This window comes from Bombina bombina, chromosome 3, assembly GCF_027579735.1.
Source record: "Bombina bombina isolate aBomBom1 chromosome 3, aBomBom1.pri, whole genome shotgun sequence".
Classification (NCBI taxonomy): Eukaryota; Metazoa; Chordata; class Amphibia; order Anura; family Bombinatoridae; genus Bombina; species Bombina bombina.
Genome location: NC_069501.1, coordinates 538238000 through 538259547, shown reverse-complemented (window position 1 = coordinate 538259547; position 21548 = coordinate 538238000). Strand labels below are relative to the sequence as shown.

General features: G+C 37.1%; 1 protein-coding gene across 1 annotated transcript in view; it reads right to left on the bottom strand.

Annotated features, from left to right (window-relative positions):
* The window catches only part of LOC128652423 (protein argonaute-3), a 382994-nt gene that overhangs the window by 194120 nt on the left and 167326 nt on the right, over positions 1 to 21548 (bottom strand). The window lies entirely within an intron of this gene.

Here is a 21548-nt window from a genome sequence, read left to right as displayed (position 1 = left end):
AAAAAAATAAAAATACAGAAAAAAATTAAACAAAGCTATCCAAAATAATAAAATTAAACCTAAACTAATACCTCTATAAAAATAAAAAAATTGTATGGGCATTGCCCTTAAAAGGGCATTCAGCTCTTTTTGAGGTCCGGAGCAGAGTGGTCTTCCCAGATGTGGCGATCCTCGGCGGTTGTCATCTGTGGTGGCGTCGAAGGCATGCAGGCCCCTCTTCATCCGATGTCTGTCGTATACTGAATATTGAATGCAAGGTACCGCAATCAATTTGGGTACCTTGCATTCCTATTGGCTACATTTTTCAAAACAGCCAATAGGATTAGAGCTATTGAAATCCTATTGGCGGTTCAAATCAGCCAAAAAGATTTCAGTAGTTCTAATCCTATTGGCTGTTTTGAAAAATTCAGCCAATAGGAATGCAAGGTACCCCAAATTGATTGCGGTACCTTGCATTCAATATATGACGGACATCGGATGAAGAGGAGCCTCCATGCCGCTGAGGACCACCGCTGCCGCCACAGGTGACCACTGCCGAGGATCACCACATCTGGGAAGACCACTCCGGACCTTCGCTCCGCGCCACCTTCGCTGTGAATGAAGATGATGGACCCGCCTGGAAGAAGACCTTCTCCGCAGGACTTCTGAAACTGTGAGTACCTATTTGGGGTTTTAGTGTTTTTTTTTATTTTATTTTTTTAGATTGGGGTTTATTGGGCAATTTGCAACAGAGCTGAATGCCCTTTTAAGGGCAGTAAAAAAGAGCTGAATGCCCTTTTAAGGGCATTTAGATCTTTTTCACTGCCCTTAAAAGGGCATGGGTAGTTTAGGTTTATTAGTGTTAGTTTTTATTTTTTTATTTTGGGGGTTTGGTGGGTGGGGTTTTTTTACTGTTAGGGGGGACTTTGTTTATTTTTAATGTAAAAGAGCTGATTTCTTTAGGGCAACACCCTACAAAAAGCCCTTTTAAGGGCTATTGGTAGTTTATTCTTAGATTAGGGGGTGTTTTTCTTTTGGGGGGCTTTTCTATTTTCATAGGGATTAGGTTTAATTTTTTTTATTTTGGATAGTGTTGTTTATTATTTTTTGTAATGTTAGCCTTTTTTTAATTTCTGTAATTTTAGATTAATGTAATGTTTTTTATTTTAATTGCAATGTAGTTTTTTTATGTAATTGAGAGGTTAATTTAGGGGGTGTTAGGTTAGGGGGCTTAGTCATTAAATTAGTTTTTTGCATTGTGGGGGTTAGCGGTTTAGGAGTGAATAGGTAAATAAGGTTTAATGCGTTGTGGGGGGTTGGCGGATTAGGGGTTAATAGATGTATTAGGTAGTTTGCGATGTTGTGGTTGGTGGATTTAGGGTTTAATAATTTTATTGGGTTTTTTTTTTTTCTTATTACTTCGTGCGGTCGGTTAGTTTGTTATTTTCTTAATAGTTTGTACGGGCGATTCTGTTTTTATTTTTGTATTACTTATTGCGGATGGTTAGTTTTTGTTTTTTTTGTTTTTTTATATTTATTGCAGGTGGTTATTTATTTTTTTGTAATGCTACGTTTGCCTTCGCTGCATCCCGGTGGATTCCGATAATGCAATTTTCGGAATCCATCGGGATACAGCAGGTGAATTCTTTTGGCTGCGTGTGAAGCCAACACATTCTGGTGGCTGCCTTGCGCTGCCAACATTCCTTTGAGGATGCTTGTGCAACTAGCGACACCGACGGACGCGTTACAAACGCGATTATAGTATAGATTGAAAAATGAGTCTTGAAACATTGGTGAATAGGCTAAATAGGAAAATTCCTTGGACGTATGTCACCTCAACTGGTTTCGGAATGATTTAGCATATTATGCCTGTAGGTATTGCAATTTCATCATGCCGGATGCAGGCTAGTGTTTTTGTTTAAAAAAATTCCCTATGCTTATTAAAGGGAAGAGGAAAGATGTATGAGAAACAAGAAACAAATGCAAAAGTAAAAATAACACTAAAAACAGTAATTTGATTTGTGTGTGCTTCAGAAAAAAAAAATATGTTTACCTGATCAATTATTTTCTTTCGGGATGATAAGTCCAAAGGAATCCATAACATGTGGGATATAATTCCTGCCACTAGGAGGAGGCCAAGAACCCACACAAGAGCTTTAAGCCCCCCCCACCTCCCCTCAGTTAAACACATAGCTGAGCAGAGAAAAGGAATACATAGGTAAGAAAAGCAAAAACAGGGTCTACAGAGGTGCAAAATAGAAAAGTCACCCCAAATATTGAAATGGGCTCGGCCTATGGACTGTCATCATCTCAACAGAAAATCATTTATCATCAGGTAAGCATACATTTTTTTTTTCGTTCATATGATGATAGCCCATAGGAATCCATAACATGTGGGATTTAATACCCAAGCTGACAGTCCATGTTAAGGAAAGGGAGGGACAACTAAGGCAGTTCCTGTTCGCCTTAGTTGTCCTGCCAAAAAAAACTTCCTAGAATCAAAACGAAAAATTGAGGAATGTGGCAGAGAAGACAATGTTGCAACCCTGCAAAACTGTTCCAAAGATGCATCATTGTGAAAGTCCAGAAAAAAACAACTGATCTTGAGGAATGAGCTGGATATGCTTAGGGGACACTTTCCTGTCCCCAAGAAAGTTTTATGAATTACCTGTTTTAGCTAAAGAGATCCCCATGTTTAACAAATCTAGAAAACAACAAAAGAAAGGCTGCCGCATTAAAAGGAATTGTCCTCAAGAAGGTTCTCGACATCCTGGGATATGATGTTTAAAAATAAAAGCTCTGCAGCCCTTCAACTTCAATGTTCAGTACAGGCCGGGAAAGAGCAATGGGAATGCTGATGGACTTTCCCGGCAGACTGAAATAGGGCGCCCCTCGGACAGTAGACCCATGTGGAACTAGTCGGGTCTGCCGAAATGGAAGGGGGGAGTTGTGAGGGACACTGGGCTGCAGGGGTTTAACTCCTACCCTCCTACCCCCCTCTGGTTTCTCAGCAGTTTTGGGCTCCTCAGAGCAACCACAGTCTCCCAGAACTTTGGTTTCCTTTGTTTCGTATGTAAACTGGATCTTGGAAGAAGCTGACCTCTGACCGACCTCTCTCTCCCTGGCCGGCCAGCCTCCTAGAACTGCCAGTCTACCTCATCAGCTCGGTTTGCCGGGCCCCTTCAACCCTGGTCGCTCCAGCGGCCCTTTGCCCCAGAGCTCCGCTCTCTTGGGGATGGCGGTTGGTTCCAGGTGTTGGGAGATCGGTTGGCGGAGCTACCCAGTCTGGGTAGCCGGTAATCTGTCAGAGCTTTTTTCCAGATTCACATTCCATCCATGGGAACGAAGAAAAGACAACAATATCTCTGTGTGAGATTTTGCTTGTTGAAAAGATTAGCGCCTGAACCAATATGTCGTCCAGGTAGGGTGCCACAGCAATTCAACGAGAACACCACAGCAATTCAACGAGAACAGATCATCGCCAAAAGAGCCCCCAGAACCTTTGAAAGAATTCTGGGTGCTGTGGCTAGACCAAATGGAAGGGCCACGAACTGGAAAGGTTTGTCCAGAAAGGCAAATCTCAGGAATCTGTGATGGTTCCTGTGAAAAGGAACATGAAGATATGCATCCTTTAGGTCTATGGTTATCATAAACTGACCCTCTTGTACTAAAGGAAGAAATCGGCTGCGGGTTTCTTTGATTGTATCACCTTGTTCCAAGACTTATTGGGTTTCCAAGAAGACTTGGATTGTTCCTGCTTGGAAGAAGAAGGGGAAGGCTTTCCTCTGAAGTTACGAAAGGAACGAAAATTACTCTGACGTCCTTTAGGCATATTCTTCTTATCTTGAGGTAGAAAAGACCCTTTTCCACCCGTAATATCAGAGATAATTTCTGCCAAACCGGGATTTGCCCTTGTAAGGAATTGCCAGAAGCTTAACATTAGAGGAAACGTCCACAGACCAGGATTTCAACCATAACGCCCTGCCGGCTAGGACAGCGAAACTAGACGTTTTAGCTCCTAGCCTAACAACCTGTAAAATGGCATCTGCAATAAAGGAATTGGCCAACTTAAGAGCTTTAATCCTATATTGAATCTAAGGAAGTCTCTACTTGAAGAGAATCAGACAAGGCGTTGAACCAATAAGATGCCGCACTAGTCACAGTGGCAATACACACCGCAGGTTGCCATTGGAGACCTTGATGAACATAAATCTTTTTCAAATAAACCTCCAGCTTCTTGTCCATCGGATCCTTAAAAGAGCAGTTATCCTCAACAGGAATAGTGGTTCTCTTAGCCAGAGTGGAAATGGCCCCTTCAACTTTGGGTACAGTATACCAAGGGTCTTTAATGGATTCCTCGACAGGAAACATTTTATTAAAAATGGGAGACGGGGAGAAAGACACACCTGGTGTCTCCCATTCCTGTGAGATAATCTCCCTAGCATGGTCCGGCACAGGAAAAACCTGAAAAAAAAGTGGAAGGTTCATCAAATAAATTATTACGTTTACTAGATTTCTTAGGGGTGACAATGACAGGGCTATCGGAGTCATCTAAAGTAGCTAAAACCTCCTTTAACAATACACAAAGGTGCTCAAGCTTAAATATGAAGGATACCACCTCAGTCTCAGAAGAAGGAATTATACTGTCCGAATCTGAGATTTCACCCTCAGAAAGTCCCGATGTATCTTCCTCATCAGACTTATGAGAAAGGGCAACTTGGGAAGCAGAACGGAGGACAGGCACCTTACTTTCTGAATTTCTAGATTTCCTCTTGTGTTTTCCCTGTAATCTGGGAATGGCAGCTAATGCCACAGATACCTGTGAAGATACCTGGGCAGCAATTTCTGCTTTTAAATAGACTCCACTAGGAGCTATAGAGGAACAACAGGGCACTGCATGTGACGCCATTGAGACTTGGGGCGTAGTAGGAGAAAGCTGAGGTATTAGTTTAAAGTGAAGGTAAAGTTTAGCGTTTTTGTCAGCTGTATTATGTTACCCATGTACTATATAGTAAGATCGCAATTTTTTTATAACAAATAAGTATATATATATATATATATATATATATATATATATATATATATATATATATATATATATATATATATATATATAAGTATAACAAACAGCTTTTATCTACGTTTTCAGCCGGTCTTAGCTCCTCCCTCCATGTATTTCCTGGTTTCTCAATGTATTACGTACAGAGCGGACCCACCCGCTCTATACGTATTGGACAAGCGCGTTCACGATTGAGGTGCAACTTGCGCATGCGCACAACTCGCGGTACATTCCAATTGCGCCTGCGTGACTCAAGTAATTTGTGAGCTAAAGCGCATGCGTCAATCCGAGTCGCAACATAGTAATGAATGAATATCTATTCATTCATTACTATGTTGTAAGCGAAGTCTAAACGCTGCAAGCTGTTTTCTCTGCTATTTCCCTTGAAAAGCTGATAACTACGCTATTTGCCCTTTTGAATTGTGCATGCGCTAATCCGGAACGAGCACGGCTTGGAAGGGAGCGGAAGTAAAGCCAACGCATGCGCAGAACGTCTCTAAATGTTGTGACGTCAAATGACGGCCGCCTAACGGCCAGACCTATTATTGGATAATCCAACAACGTGACCGGACTGCAAAAAAATAATTAAATAAACGGGCTGTTTAGATAAAGAGTAGAATTGTATAGAAAAACGACGATAAATAGGTAAATATTTCAAAATAAAAAAAGTGATGACTTAAAGTACCCTTCATTTTATATGTATTAGCATGTAACATTATCGAACATGGCAAAGTTTACCTTCACTTTAACAGCATCATCCTGAGAGACATAAGTCTCAAAAATGTTACCTTTATTTTGCAAGGTTTTCTTGACACATGAAGAACAAAATTGAATAGGAGCTGCAATTTGTGCATCTAACATAATAAGCATGAATTCATGAGAGCAGGCGCTTGCTCCATATCAGACATGTTGTGAAACAGTAAATAAACTTGTACAGATACGTTTCAAAGATTTTAATATTCAATTAAAATAAGCCAAGGAAAAAATACAGCTTTAAAATTTATTCCAAATTAGTATCGATCCCCAGCTAAAATTATGTGAGAAAAGTTAAGAAAACACATTTAATAAACATCAAATAAACTTCTAAAACACCCCTCAGGCAACCCCACACCTCAATTACTGAGGTGCCTTACCACTACCAATTAAGACCTGATTACCCAGAAATGGAGAAAAAACATAATTTATGTAAGATCTTACCTGATAAATTCATTTCTTTCATATTAGCAAGAGTCCATGAGCTAGTGACGTATGGGATATACATTCCTACCAGGAGGGGCAAAGTTTCCCAAACCTCAAAATGCCTATAAATACACCCCTCACCACACCCACAAATCAGTTTAACGAATAGCCAAGAAGTGGGGTGATAAAAAAAAGTGCGAAAGCATATAAAATAAGGAATTGGAATAGTTGTGCTTTATACAAAAAAATCATAACCACCACAAAAAGGGTGGGCCTCATGGACTCTTGCTAATATGAAAGAAATTAATTTATCAGGTAAGTTCTTACATAAATTATGTTTTCTTTCATGTAATTAGCAAGAGTCCATGAGCTAGTGACGTATGGGATAATGACTACCCAAGATGTGGATCTTTCCACGCAAGAGTCACTAGAGAGGGAGGGATAAAATAAAGACAGCCAATTCCTGCTGAAAATAATCCACACCCAAAATAAAGTTTAATGAAAACATAAGCAGAAGATTCAAACTGAAACCGCTGCCTGAAGTACTTTTCTACCAAAAACTGCTTCAGAAGAAGAAAACACATCAAAATGGTAGAATTTAGTAAAAGTATGCAAAGAGGACCAAGTTGCTGCTTTGCAAATCTGATCAACCGAAGCCTCATTCCTAAACGCCCAGGAAGTTGAAACTGACCTAGTAGAATGAGCTGTAATCCTTTGAGGCGGAGTTTTACCCGACTCGACATAAGCATGGTGAATTAAGGATTTCAACCAAGATGCCAAAGAAATGGCAGAAGCTTTCTGACCTTTTCTAGAACCGGAAAAGATGACAAATAGACTAGAAGTCTTTCGGAAAGACTTAGTAGCTTCAACATAATATTTCAAAGCTCTAACAACATCCAAAGAATGCAACCATTTCTCCTTAGAATTCTTAGGATTAGGACATAATGAAGGAACCACAATTTCTCTACTAATGTTGTTGGAATTCACAACCTTAGGTAAAAATTCAAAAGAAGTTCGCAACACCGCCTTATCCTGATGAAAAATCAGAAAAGGAGACTCACAAGAAAGAGCAGATAATTCAGAGACTCTTCTGGCAGAAGAGATGGCCAAAAGGAACAAAACTTTCCAAGAAAGTAATTTAATGTCCAATGAATGCATGGGTTCAAAAGGAGGAGCTTGAAGAGCCCCCAGAACCAAATTCAAACTCCAAGGAGGAGAAATAGACTTAATGACAGGTTTTATATGAACCAAAGCTTGTACAAAACAATGAATATCAGGAAGATTAGCAATCTTTCTGTGAAAAAGAACAGAAAGAGCAGAGATTTGTCCTTTCAAGGAACTTGCGGACAAACCTTTATCTAAACCATCCTGAAGAAACTGTAAAATTCTCGGAATTTCTAAAAGAATGCCAGGAAAAATGATGAGAAAGACACCAAGAAATATAAGTCTTCCAGACTCTATAATATATCTCTCTAGATACAGATTTACGAGCCTGTAACATAGTATTAATCACAGAGTCAGAGAAACCTCTTTGACCAAGAATCAAGCGTTCAATCACCATACCTTTACATTTAAGGATTTGAGATCCTGATGGAAGAAAGGACCTTGCGACAGAAGGTCTGGTCTTAACGGAAGAGTCCACGGCTGGCAAGAGGCCATCCGGACAAGATCCGCATACCAAAACCTGTGAGGCCATGCTGGAGCTACCAGCAGAACAAACGAGCATTCCTTCAGAATCTTGGAGATTACTCTTGGAAGAAGAACTAGAGGTGGAAAGATATAGGCAGGATGATACTTCCAAGGAAGTGATAATGCATCCACTGCCTCCGCCTGAGGATCCCGGGATCTGGACAGATACCTGGGAAGTTTCTTGTTTAGATGAGAAGCCATCAGATCTATTTCTGGGAGTTCCCACATTTGAACAATCTGAAGAAATACCTCTGGGTGAAGAGACCATTCGCCCGGATGCAACGTTTGGCGACTGAGATAATCCGCTTCCCAATTGTCTATACCTGGGATATGAACCGCAGAGATTAGACAGGAGCTGGATTCCGCCCAAACCAGAATTCGAGATACTTCTTTCATAGCCAGAGGACTGTGAGTCCCTCCTTGATGATTGATGTATGCCACAGTTGTGACATTGTCTGTCTGAAAACAAATGAACGACTCTCTCTTCAGAAGAGGCCAAGACTGAAGAGCTCTGAAAATTGCACGGAGTTCCAAAATATTGATCGGTAATCTCACCTCCTGAGATTCCCAAACCCCTTGTGCCGTCAGAGACCCCCACACAGCTCCCCAACCTGTAAGACTTGCATCTGTTGAGATTATAGTCCAGGTCGGAAGAACAAAAGAAGCCCCCTGAATTAAACGATGGTGATCTGTCCACCACGTCAGAGAATGTCGTACAATCGGTTTTAAAGATATTAATTGAGATATCTTTGTGTAATCCCTGCACCATTGGTTCAGCATACAGAGCTGAAGAGGTCACATGTGAAAACGAGCAAAGGGGATCGCGTCCGATGCAGCAGTCATAAGACCTAGAATTTACATGCATAAGGCTACCGAAGGGAATGATTGTGACTGAAGGTTTCGACAAGCTGAAATCAATTTTAGACGTCTCTTGTCTGTCAAAGACAGAGTCATGGACACTGAATCTATCTGGAAACCCAAAAAGGTTACCCTTGTCTGAGGAATCAATTAACTTTTTAGTGAATTGATCCTCCAACCATGATCTTGAAGAAACAACACAAGTCGATTCGTATGAGATTCTGCTAAATGTGAAGACTGAGCAAGTACCAAGATATCGTCCAAATAAGGAAATACCACAATACCCTGTTTTCTGATTACAGACAGAAGGGCACCGAGAACCTTTGTAAAAATTCTTGGAGCTGTAGCTAGGCCAAACGGCAGAGCCACAAACTGGTAATGCTTGTCCAGGAAAGAGAATCTCAGGAACTGATAGTGAGCTGGATGAATCGGAATATGCAGATATGCATCCTGTAAATCTATTGTAGATATATAATGCCCTTGCTGAACAAAAGGCAAGATAGTCCTTACAGTTACCATTTTGAAAGTTGGTATCCTTACATAACGATTCAATATTTTTAGATCCAGAACTGGTCTGAAGGAATTCTCCTTCTTTGGTACAATGAAGAGATTCGAATAAAACCCCAGCCCCTGTTCCAGAACTGGAACTGGCATAATTACTCCAGCCAACTCTAGATCTGAAACACATTTCAGAAATGCTTGAGCTTTCACTGGGTTTACTGGGACACGGGAAAGAAAAAATCTCTTTGCAGGAGGTCTCATCTTGAAACCAATTCTGTACCCTTCTGAAACAATGTTCTGAATCCAAAGATTGTGAACAGAATTTATCCAAATTTCTTTGAAAAAACATAATCTGCCCCCTACCAGCTGAGCTGGAATGAGGGCCGATTCTTCATGTGGACTTAGAAGCTGGCTTTGCTTTTCTAGAAGGCTTGGATTTATTCCAGACTGGAGATGGTTTCCAAACTGAAACTGCTCCTGAGGATGAAGGATCAGGCTTTTGTTCTTTGTTGAAACGAAAGGAACGAAAACGATTATTAGCCCTGTTTTTACCTTTAGATTTTTTATCCTGTGGTAAAAAAGATCCTTTCCCACCAGTAACAGTTGAGATAATAGAATCCAACTGAGAACCAAATAATTTATTACCCTGGAAAGAAAGGGAAAGTAGAGTCGATTTAGAAGACATATCAGCATTCCAAGTTTTAAGCCATAAAGCTCTTCTAGCTAAAATAGCTAGAGACATAAACCTGACAACTCTGATAATATCAAAAATGGCATCACAGATAAAATTATTAGCATGTTGAAGAAGAATAATAATATTATGAGAATCATGATCTGTTACTTGTTGCGCTAAAGTTTCCAACCAAAAAGTTGAAGCTGCAGCAACATCAGCCAATGATATAGCAGGTCTAAGAAGATTACCTGAACACAGATAAGCTTTTCTTAGAAAGGATTCAATTTTCCTATCTAAAGGATCCTTAAAGGAAGTACCATCTGCCGTAGGAATAGTAGTACGTTTAGCAAGGGTAGAAATAGCCCCATCAACTTTAGGGATTTTGTCCCAAAACTCTAATCTTTCGGACGGCACAGGATATAATTGCTTAAAACGTTTAGAGGGAGTAAATGAATTACCCAAATTATTCCATTCTCTGGAAATTACTTCAGAAATAGCACCAGGAACAGGAAAAACTTCTGGAATAACCACAGGAGATTTAAAGACCTTGTCTAAACGTTTAGATTTAGTATCAAGAGGACCAGAATCCTCAATTTCTAAAGCAATTAAAACTTCTTTAAGTAAAGAACGAATAAATTCCATTTTAAATAAATATGAAGATTTATCAGCATCAACCTCTGAGACAGAATCATCTGAACCAGAGGAATCATTAGAATCAGAATGATGATGTTCATTTAAAAATTCATCTGGATAATGAGAAGTTTTAAAAAAAAATTTGTGTTTACTAGAAGGAGGAATAACAGACATAGCCTTCTTAATGGATTCAGAAACAAAATCTCTTATGTTATCAGGAACACTCTGAACATTAGATGTTGTTGGAACTGCAACAGGTAATGGTACTTTACTAAAGGAAATATTATCTGCATTAACAAGTTTGTCATGACATTTAATACAAAGAACAGCTGGAGGAACAGCTACCAAAAGTTTACAGCAGATACACTTAGCTTTGGTAGTTCCAGCACCAGACAGCGATTTTCCTGAAGTATCTTCTGACTCAGATGCAACGTGAGACATCTTGCAATATGTAAGAGAAAAAACAACATATAAAGCAAAATTGATCAAATTCCTTAAATGACAGTTTCAGGAATGGGAAAAAAATGCCAAAGAACAAGCTTCTAGCAACCAGAAGCAATGAAAAATGAGACTTAAATAATGTGGAGACAAAAGCGACGCCCATATTTTTTAGCGCCAAAAAAAGACGCCCACATTATTTGGCGCCTAAATGCTTTTGGCGCCAAAATGACGCCACATCCGGAACGCCGACATTTTTGGCGCAAAAGAACGTAAAAAAATGACGCAACTTCCGGCGACACGTATGACGCCGGAAACAGAAAAGATTTTTTGTGCCAAAAAAGTCAGCGCCAAGAATGACGCAATAAAATGAAGTATTTTCAGCCCCCGCGAGCCTAACAACCCACAGGGAAAAAGTCAAATTTTTAAGGTAAGAAAAATGATTGATTCAAATGCATTATCCCAAATATGAAACGGACTGTCTGAAAAAAAGGAATGTTGAACATTCTGAGTCAAGGCAAATAAATGTTTGAATACATATATTTAGAACTTTAAAAAAGTGCCCAACCATAGCTTTAGAGTGTCACAGAAAATAAGACTTACTTACCCTAGGACACTCATCTACATGTTTGTAGAAAGCCAAACCAGTACTGAAACGAAAATCAGCAGAGGTAATGGTATATATATATATAAGAGTATATCGTCGATCTGAAAAGGGAGGTAAGAGATGAATCTCTACGACCGATAACAGAGAACCTATGAAATAGACCCCGTAGAAGGAGATCATTGAATTCAAACAGGCAATACTCTCTTCACATCCCTCTGACATTCACTGCACGCTGAGAGGAAAACCGGGCTCCAACCTGCTGCGGAGCGCATATCAACGTAGAATCTAGCACAAACTTACTTCACCACCTCCATAGGAGGCAAAGTTTGTAAAACTGATTTGTGGGTGTGGTGAGGGGTGTATTTATAGGCATTTTGAGGTTTGGGAAACTTTGCCCCTCCTGGTAGGATTGTATATCCCATACGTCACTAGCTCATGGACTCTTGCTAATTACATGAAAGAAACAACTTTTTCCTCAGAAACGTTACGAAGGAAAGCCGGTCATATGACCGTAACTGCCGAGCTCAAATTACTGCTGCAACACAAAGAGGCACTACTCCCTGGTACACTGAGTACAAGAAATAACCGGTTTTTCAAACCTGACAGTTTAAAATCTTGTATTGTTTTATTTTAAAGCAAAGGGGAAATGAATAAGCTGCTGAAATAGAAAATTCAGCCTTACTTTCAGTTTAAACTTGTATTGTTTTATCAAGTAAATATGTGTCAGAAAATAAAGCCAAATAAAAACATTTTGCCCTTTGTTTTTAAGAGTTTAAATGTTAGTCTCACACATGCTACAGTGCCTGCTTCATGCCCCAGTGTAACCCATACAACAGGATTATCTATGTCCCAATAAAAAAAGCAGTGTTAAGTGCATGGTCTCCCCAACTGGAAGAAAAAGCACTTACCTGTTCCGCTGTCCGGCATGTAGACAGTTACAAGGTATGAGAGGACACAGTTCCTCACAGAGACCTTTGAAAAAGAAAGAACAGAGTAGCCAACTCTGGCTTTCTTAACTAGGGCAGCAATTGTTAGGAAAATGCAGTAAGTACCTCATTACAAGTTCCTAACTGCTTTAAAGCCACCACTACCAGACTGCAAGGAATGATGTGGAATACAGCTATACCCCAAAACTTGCTTGTAGATTAAATCAAAATTTTTCTTCAGATACCTAAACTTCACCTCCTCCATGCACCGAAGGCAAAGAGAATGATTGGGGGTTGTGGGTAAGGGAGTGATACTTAACAGTATAACTGTGGTGATCTTTGCCTCCTCCTGCTGGCCAGGAGTGATATTCCCAACAGTAATTACTCAAGTCGTGGACTCACCATATCTTAGAAAAAGAAAATCACTGTATATATGTTGATACACTGAATATAAGCTTATCCAGTGGTAGTTTTCAGGGCAGAAGAGCTCAACCAGGAACAAAAAAAGAGTGATAAACATATTCAAAGCAATACAAGTGCTCAACCAGGAATGAATCAAAGCAAAAGAAGTGCCCAGCCAGGAACGTTGAGAAGACGACTGCCTGTCATTTCTGGACTAGCCCATCCTTTTTTAGAATAATAAACTTCAGGAAAGTGCTTCTCTGTTGAAAGCACATATATAAGCTAAAAGAGGCTGCTCCCATGTGGTGACTAGATAAACAAGGTACATTGTTTGTTCCTAGATGAGCATAATAATGATGATGAGTATCTATACCCTAATCAGTATTCTGTACAGTATAATAATGATGATGAGTATCTATACCCTAATCAGTATGCTGTACAGTATAATAATGATGATAAGTATCTATACCCTTATCAGTATGCTGTACAGTATAATAATGATGTGAGTATCTATACCCTAATCAGTATGCTGTACAGTATAATAATGATGATGAGTATCTATACCCTAATCAGTATGCTGTACAGTATAATAATGATGATGAGTATATATACCCTAATCAGTATGCTGTACACTAAAATAATGATGTGAGTGTCTATACCCTAATGCTGTACAGTATAATGATATGAGTATCTATACTCTAATCAGTATGCTGTACAGTATAATAAAGATGTGAGTATCTATACCCTAATCAGTATGCTGTACAGTATAATAATGATGAGAGTATCTATACCCTATTCAGTATGCTGTACAGTATAATAAAGATGTGAGTATCTATTATTATCGGTTATTTGTAGAGCGCCAACAGATTCCGCAGCGCTAATCTATACCCTAATCAGTATGCTGTACAGTATAATAATGATGAGAGTATCTATACCCTAATCAGTATGCTGTACAGTATAATAATGATGAGAGTATCTATACCCTATTCAGTATGCTGTACAGTAAAATAATGATGAGAGTATCTATACCCTAATCAGTATGCAGTACAGTATAATAATGATGTGAGTATCTATACCCTAATCAGTATGCTGTACAGTATAATAAAGATGTGAGTATCTATACCCTAATCAGTATGCTGTACAGTATAATAATGATGTGAGTATCTATACCCTAATCAGTATGCTGTACAGTATAATAATGATGTGAGTATCTATACCCTAATCAGTATGCTGTACAGTATAATAATGATGTGAGTATCTATACCCTAATCAGTATTCTGTACAGTATAATAATGATGTGAGTATCTATACCCTAATCAGTATGCTGTACAGTATAATAATGATGATGAGTATCTATACCCTAATCAGTATGCTGTACAGTATAATAATGATGATGAGTATCTATACCCTAATCAGTATGCTGTACACTAAGATAATGATGTGAGTGTCTATACCCTAATGCTGTACAGTATAATGATATGAGTATCTATACTCTAATCAGTATGCTGTACAGTATAATAAAGATGTGAGTATCTATACCCTAATCAGTATGCTGTACAGTATAATAATGATGTGAGTATCTATACCCTAATCAGTATGCTGTACAGTATAATAATGATGTGAGTATCTATACCCTAATCAGTATTCTGTACAGTATAATAATGATGTGAGTATCTATACCCTAATCAGTATGCTGTACAGTATAATAATGATGATGAGTATCTATACCCTAATCAGTATGCTGTACAGTATAATAATGATGATGAGTATCTATACCCTAATCAGTATGCTGTACACTAAAATAATGATGTGAGTGTCTATACCCTAATGCTGTACAGTATAATGATATGAGTATCTATACTCTAATCAGTATGCTGTACAGTATAATAAAGATGTGAGTATCTATACCCTAATCAGTATGCTGTACAGTATAATAATGATGAGAGTATCTATACCCTAATCAGTATGCTGTACAGTATAATAAAGATGTGAGTATCTATTATTATCGGTTATTTGTAGAGCGCCAACAGATTCTGCAGAGCTAATCTATACCCTAATCAGTATGCTGTACAGTATAATAATGATGAGAGTATCTATACCCTAATCAGTATGCAGTACAGTATAATAATGATGTGAGTATCTATACCCTAATCAGTATGCTGTACAGTATAATAAAGATGTGAGTATCTATACCCTAATCAGTATGCTGTACAGTATAATAATGATGAGAGTATCTATACCCTAATCAGTATGCTGTACAGTATAATAAAGATGTGAGTATCTATTATTATCGGTTATTTGTAGAGCGCCAACAGATTCTGCAGAGCTAATCTATACCCTAATCAGTATGCTGTACAGTATAATAATGATGAGAGTATCTATACCCTAATCAGTATGCAGTACAGTATAATAATGATGTGAGTATCTATACCCTAATCAGTATGCTGTACAGTATAATAATGATGTGAGTATCTATACCCTAATCAGTATGCTGTACAGTATAATAATGATGTGAGTATCTATACCCTAATCAGTATGCTGTACAGTATAATAATGATGTGAGTATCTATACCCTAATCAGTATGCTGTACAGTATAATAATGATGAGAGTATCTATACCCTATTCAGTATGCTGTACAGTATAATAATGATGAGAGTATCTATACCCTAATCAGTATGCTGTACAGTATAATAATGATGTGAGTATCTATACCCTAATCAGTATGCTGTACAGTATAATAATGATGTGAGTATCTATACCCTAATCAGTGTGCTGTACAGTATAATGATGATGTGAGTATCTATACCCTAATCAGTATGCTGTACAGTATAATAAAGATGTGAGTATCTATTATTATCGGTTATTTGTAGAGCGCCAACAGATTCTGCAGCGCTAATCTATACCCTAATCAGTATGCTGTACAGTATAATAATGATGAGAGTATCTATACCCTAATCAGTATGCTGTACAGTATAATAATGATGAAAGTATCTATACCCTATTCAGTATGCTGTACAGTATAATAATGATGTGAGTATCTATACCCTAATCAGTATGCTGTACAGTATAATAATGATGTGAGTATCTATACCCTAATCAGTATGCTGTACAGTATAATAATGATGAGAGTATCTATACCCTATTCAGTATGCTGTACAGTATAATAATGATGAGAGTATCTATACCCTAATCAGTATGCAGTACAGTATAATAATGATGTGAGTATCTATACCCTAATCAGTATGCTGTACAGTATAATAATGATGTGAGTATCTATACCCTAATCAGTATGCTGTACAGTATAATAATGATGTGAGTATCTATACCCTAATCAGTATGCTGTACAGTATAATAATGATGTGAGTATCTATACCCTAATCAGTATGCTGTACAGTATAATAATGATGAGAGTATCTATACCCTATTCAGTATGCTGTACAGTATAATAATGATGAGAGTATCTATACCCTAATCAGTATGCTGTACAGTATAATAATGATGTGAGTATCTATACCCTAATCAGTATGCTGTACAGTATAATAATGATGTGAGTATCTATACTCTAATTAGTGTGCTGTACAGTATAATGATGATGTGAGTATCTATACCCTAATCAGTATGCTGTACAGTATAATAATGATGTGAGTATCTATACCCTAATCAGTATGCTGTACAGTATAATAATGATGTGAGTATCTATACCCTAATCAGTATGCTGTACAGTATAATAATGATGTGAGTAAATATACCCTAATCAGTATGCTGTACAGTATAATGATGATGTGAGTATCTATACCCTAATCAGTATGCTGTACAGTATAATAATGATGTGAGTATCTATACCCTAATCAGTATGCTGTACAGTATAATAATGATGTGAGTATCTATACCCTAATCAGTATGCTGTACAGTATAATAATGATGTGAGTATCTATACCCTAATCAGTATGCTGTACAGTATAATAATGATGAGAGTATCTATACACAGATAATGACCACATAGCCTCACAACTATGTATAGACTGGCTGCATCGGTGCCACTGCAGCTGCTGCACCAATGGTAGCTCCGTCCCTGCCTCCTGTTCAACTTTCTGCTTACCCATATTTTATGCAGAAAGTAATTGATCAAATGAATTCATTTTGTCATAACTAAAGTATAACTATATTTGTCTTAATAAAAAATTAACTAACGATTAAATAAAAGGGACATGAAAATCAAAATGAAACTTTCATAGTTCTGAATCTAAGATAGCATACAACTTTAACAGACGTTTCAATTTACTTCTACAATTAAATTTACTTTGTTCTCTTGATCGAAAAGCATACCTAGGTAGGCTCAGGAGCTGCGATGCACTATTGGGAGCTAGCTGCACACATGCTTCTTGTCACTGGCTCACCTGACGTCTTCACCTATGGTCCCAGTATCGCATTGCTATTTTTCAGCTAACTACAGTTTTAACTCCTTTTCAGAGGTTGAACACACAGTTAAACGCAGCAACCGTGTAATAGTAAAATACTGTAACAAATTAGAAATGTTTTCCCCATTTTTATGTCCATTTAAATTCACGTACAAAAATAGCTATTCTAATAAACGCTTTCTATGATTGAAATTTATTAGGAATATAACGTTTTAATAAATGATCAGAGGTTTTTAAGCAGCCTGCGAGTGCACTGGGGTATAAAGCTGCGTGCAAAGATTTTAGACCACGTTAGAAACAACCACAATCTTCAAGCTGAACAGTCTGAAAGGAATCAGAGTAAAACAAAAGGGAAAATGTCTAAAGCTGTTATTTCATTTGAGCCTCTGCAATGTCTAGACCACATGAAATCCTGTGCCAGAACTCGGTTATCTTAGGTCATTTACAATATTCCCCAGCTCAAGTCCTTTGTCTTCCTGTAATGTAACTTTCGCCATTATAATTTCTGCATTCCAAACTTCAGGAATCCGTGTAAGTGACATCTCATATTAACTAAAAACGCAGATTAAAAGGGACAGTCTACTCCAGAATTTTTATTGTTTAAAAAGATAGATAATTCCTTTATTACCCATTCCCCAGTTTTGCACAACCAACAGTGTTATGTTAATATACTTTTTACCGCTATGATCTTGTATCTAAGCCTCTGCAAACTGACCCTTATTTCAGTTCATTTGACAGACTTGCCTTTAGCCAATCAGTGCTGACTCATAAATAACTCAGTGGGAGTGAGCACCGTATTATCTATATGGCACACATGAACTAGCGCTGTATATAGCTGTATAAAAACTGTCAAAAATGCCTAAGAGGTGGCCTTCAAGGGCTTAGAAATTAGCATATGAGCCTACCCAGGTTTATATTTTAACAAAGAATACAAAGAGAACATAAGCTGATTTTTGGTTACTATAGTATTTTTACAAAAGTTCCTTTTGAGTCCAAATATTTTTTTTCTAACAGTATTTAATAGTTTAATTAGTACTCTTTCAAGTTGAAGATGTTTATTTTATTCTCTTTCTTTCTTTCTTTCTTTAAGCTGGATATCCAATACACTATGAAAGTTTCATCTAAAGTCAAATCCTTACTGAAAATCAGTACAAATGTAGAATTACCTTTGTAATATAACATTTTTCAGTAATAGCAGCATAATATTGATACCCCTCTCTAATACATAACGAGTATTAAGTGTAAATCACAGGTAAATCACATTTTGTTTGTAAATTTGTAAGTACTTAAAAAGGGACATGAAACCCAAAATTATTCAGACTTTCCAATTTACTTCTATTATCAATTTTACTTTGTTCTCATGTTATTCTTTGTTGAATAGATTCCTAGGTAGATTCCTAGGTAGGTAGTGTGCATATGCCTGAAGCACTACATAACAGGAAATAGTGCTGCCATCTATTGCTCTTGCTAATATATAACATTGTTGTTAAACTGCTGCCATATAGTGCTGCAGACATGCGCATCTTCCTGCTTTTCAACAAAGGATAACAAAAAACAAAGACAATTTTATAATAGAAGTAAATTGGAAAGCTTAAAATTGTATGTTCTATCTGAATCATGAAAGAAAAACTTTGGGTTTTATGTCCCTTTAACAAAAGAGTCACATACACAACTTATTTTAGGAAAAGGTTCTACACAGGAAGGTATTAAGAGGAACCTAAAAAAGGTTAGGAATCAGAACTATTCCTGGCTCTCAGGATCTTTAATCCTTGGTATAAATGATAGTTTCTTATAATGCCGACCTAGTATTTAAACACACAGTCATTACTATTGGACACCAAAGCACATTGGGTAAATATCTGGCATCTTAGATCAGATTGACAGTCACTACAAACTGAGGACCTGAAATAAATAAAAAACACAGTATTTTTGGATTAAATCCATTATTAAAAATAAAAGTAAAAATCACACATGGTTTGGACAACATGATAGCAAAATTAACTTAAATGAAATTTATATCGTAATGGGGCATTCTAGCCAAAAATAAACTTTCATGACTCAGATAGGGCATGTAATTTTAAACAAATTTCCAAGTTACTTTTATCACCAATTTTGCTTTGTTCACTTGGTATTCTTAGTTGAAAGCTAAACCTAGGAGGTTCATATGCTAATGTCTTAGACCTTGAAGGCCGCTTCTTATCTAAATGCATTTTGACAGTTTTTCACCACTAGAGGGTGTTAGTTTATGTGTGTCATATAGATAACATTGTGCTCGTGCACGTGGAGTTACCTAGGAGTCAGCATTGATTGGCTAAAATGCAAGTCTTTCAAAAGATCTGAGATAAGGAGGCAGTTTGCAGAGGCTTAGATGCAAGGTCATTACAGAGGTAAAAAGTATATTATTATAAATGTGTTACTTATGCAAAACTTGGGAATGGGTAATAAAGGGATTATCTATCTTTTAAAACAATAAAAATTCTGGTGTAGACTGTCCCTTTAAACAAGGTGCCCCTTTCCAAAATGAATACATCAGTATGGTATTAGTATACAAATAAATCATTTAACCCTTTTGGTAACTGAAGACCTCCTGGTAAAGTGTGTATCATGAATATCATTTTTTTCTATTACTATTATTTTGCTATTAACATATAACATTTGTCAGGACAAACATAATATCTCCATTATCTATAAAATAATTATTCATTTTGAATTTTGATATTTATATGTAACTGGTTTCCCATAATATATAATCAGTCATAAAAACGCTTTAATTCTACCACTTATTAAAATTACATTAAACACCACTTGTTTTTATGTAAACTTGTGCTTGCCCCACACTCCCTAGAGTCAAAAAATCTAAATCTGTAACCTGCAAATAAAAAACCTGGTTTAGTTCATTTGCAGCATTTTGAAAATAGATTTTGCTTTTTGGCCTCTCTCTTTAGGGGGTGTGGAACAAAGCACAATTTTAGGAATATTCATTAACAAAACAATTCATATTGATGGCAGTTATCTATGATGATATCATTTGGTTTGATCACATTCTGTTGCAGTTTTCTAATTTTACTATTTTCTTTATCATTCTTATATAAACTCTTTATAAATAATCATAATTTACTAGAATGTGTGTTATATTTAGCTAGTTATGAATGTAATACACCAATATCATACACTTTAAGGACATGAGACTCTGTTCCAGACAGTTTTTAAATTATAAAAGATTCCTGTGAAGCACCTGCAATATTTTGTGGGCTACCACTACCTAACATATATTAAATAAAGGCTCTAGGTTTCTCTCTCATAATTAATAAATAGCTTTATACATCAATTTCCCTTTACAGAGCGTTAAATACTCCCTCTAGTATTTACATGTAAAGTCTTATTAGACATTTTTTTTAATCAAACGTAGATTCAAATACATTGAGTTTTGCCTGTTTCTAGTAAATGTTTGTGCTTTACCAGCCTGCATTTCTTTTCAGTTTACCTGCCTTTCAGTTGTAATTTGCACAGTATAAAAGCACAGGCAGCGACTTAGGTTTCTACCTTAAAGTGACAGTCTACACCAACATTTTTTTTATTTAAAAAGATAGATAATCCCTTTATTACCCATTCCCTGTTTTTGCATAACCAACACAGTTATATTAATATACTTTTTACCTCTGTGATTAACTTGTATTTAAGCCTTTGCAGACAACCTCCTTATCTAAGTGCCTTTGACAGACATGCAGTGTAGTCAATCAGAGAAGACTCCCAAATAACTTCACGGGAGTGAGCACAATGTTATCTATATGACACATGTGAACTAGCACAGTCTAACTGTGAAAAACTTTCAAAATACTCTGAGCTAGGAGGCGGTTTTCAACTGTTTACAAATCAGTTTGAGCCTAGCTAGGTTTAGCTTTTCAAAAACACCACCAAGGGAACAAAGCAAATTTGATGATAAAATTAAATTGGAAAGTTGTTTAAAATTGCATGCCCTATCTGAATCATGAAAGTTTAGTTTTGACTAGACTGTCCCTTTAAAGGTACATGAAACCCAAAATTTTTCTTTCATGATTCAGATAGAGAATACAATTTTAAACAACTTTCTAATTTACTTATATTATCTAATCTGTTTCATTCTCTTGGTATCATTTGTTGAAGGAGCAGCAATGCACTACTAGTTTCTAACTGAACACATGGGTG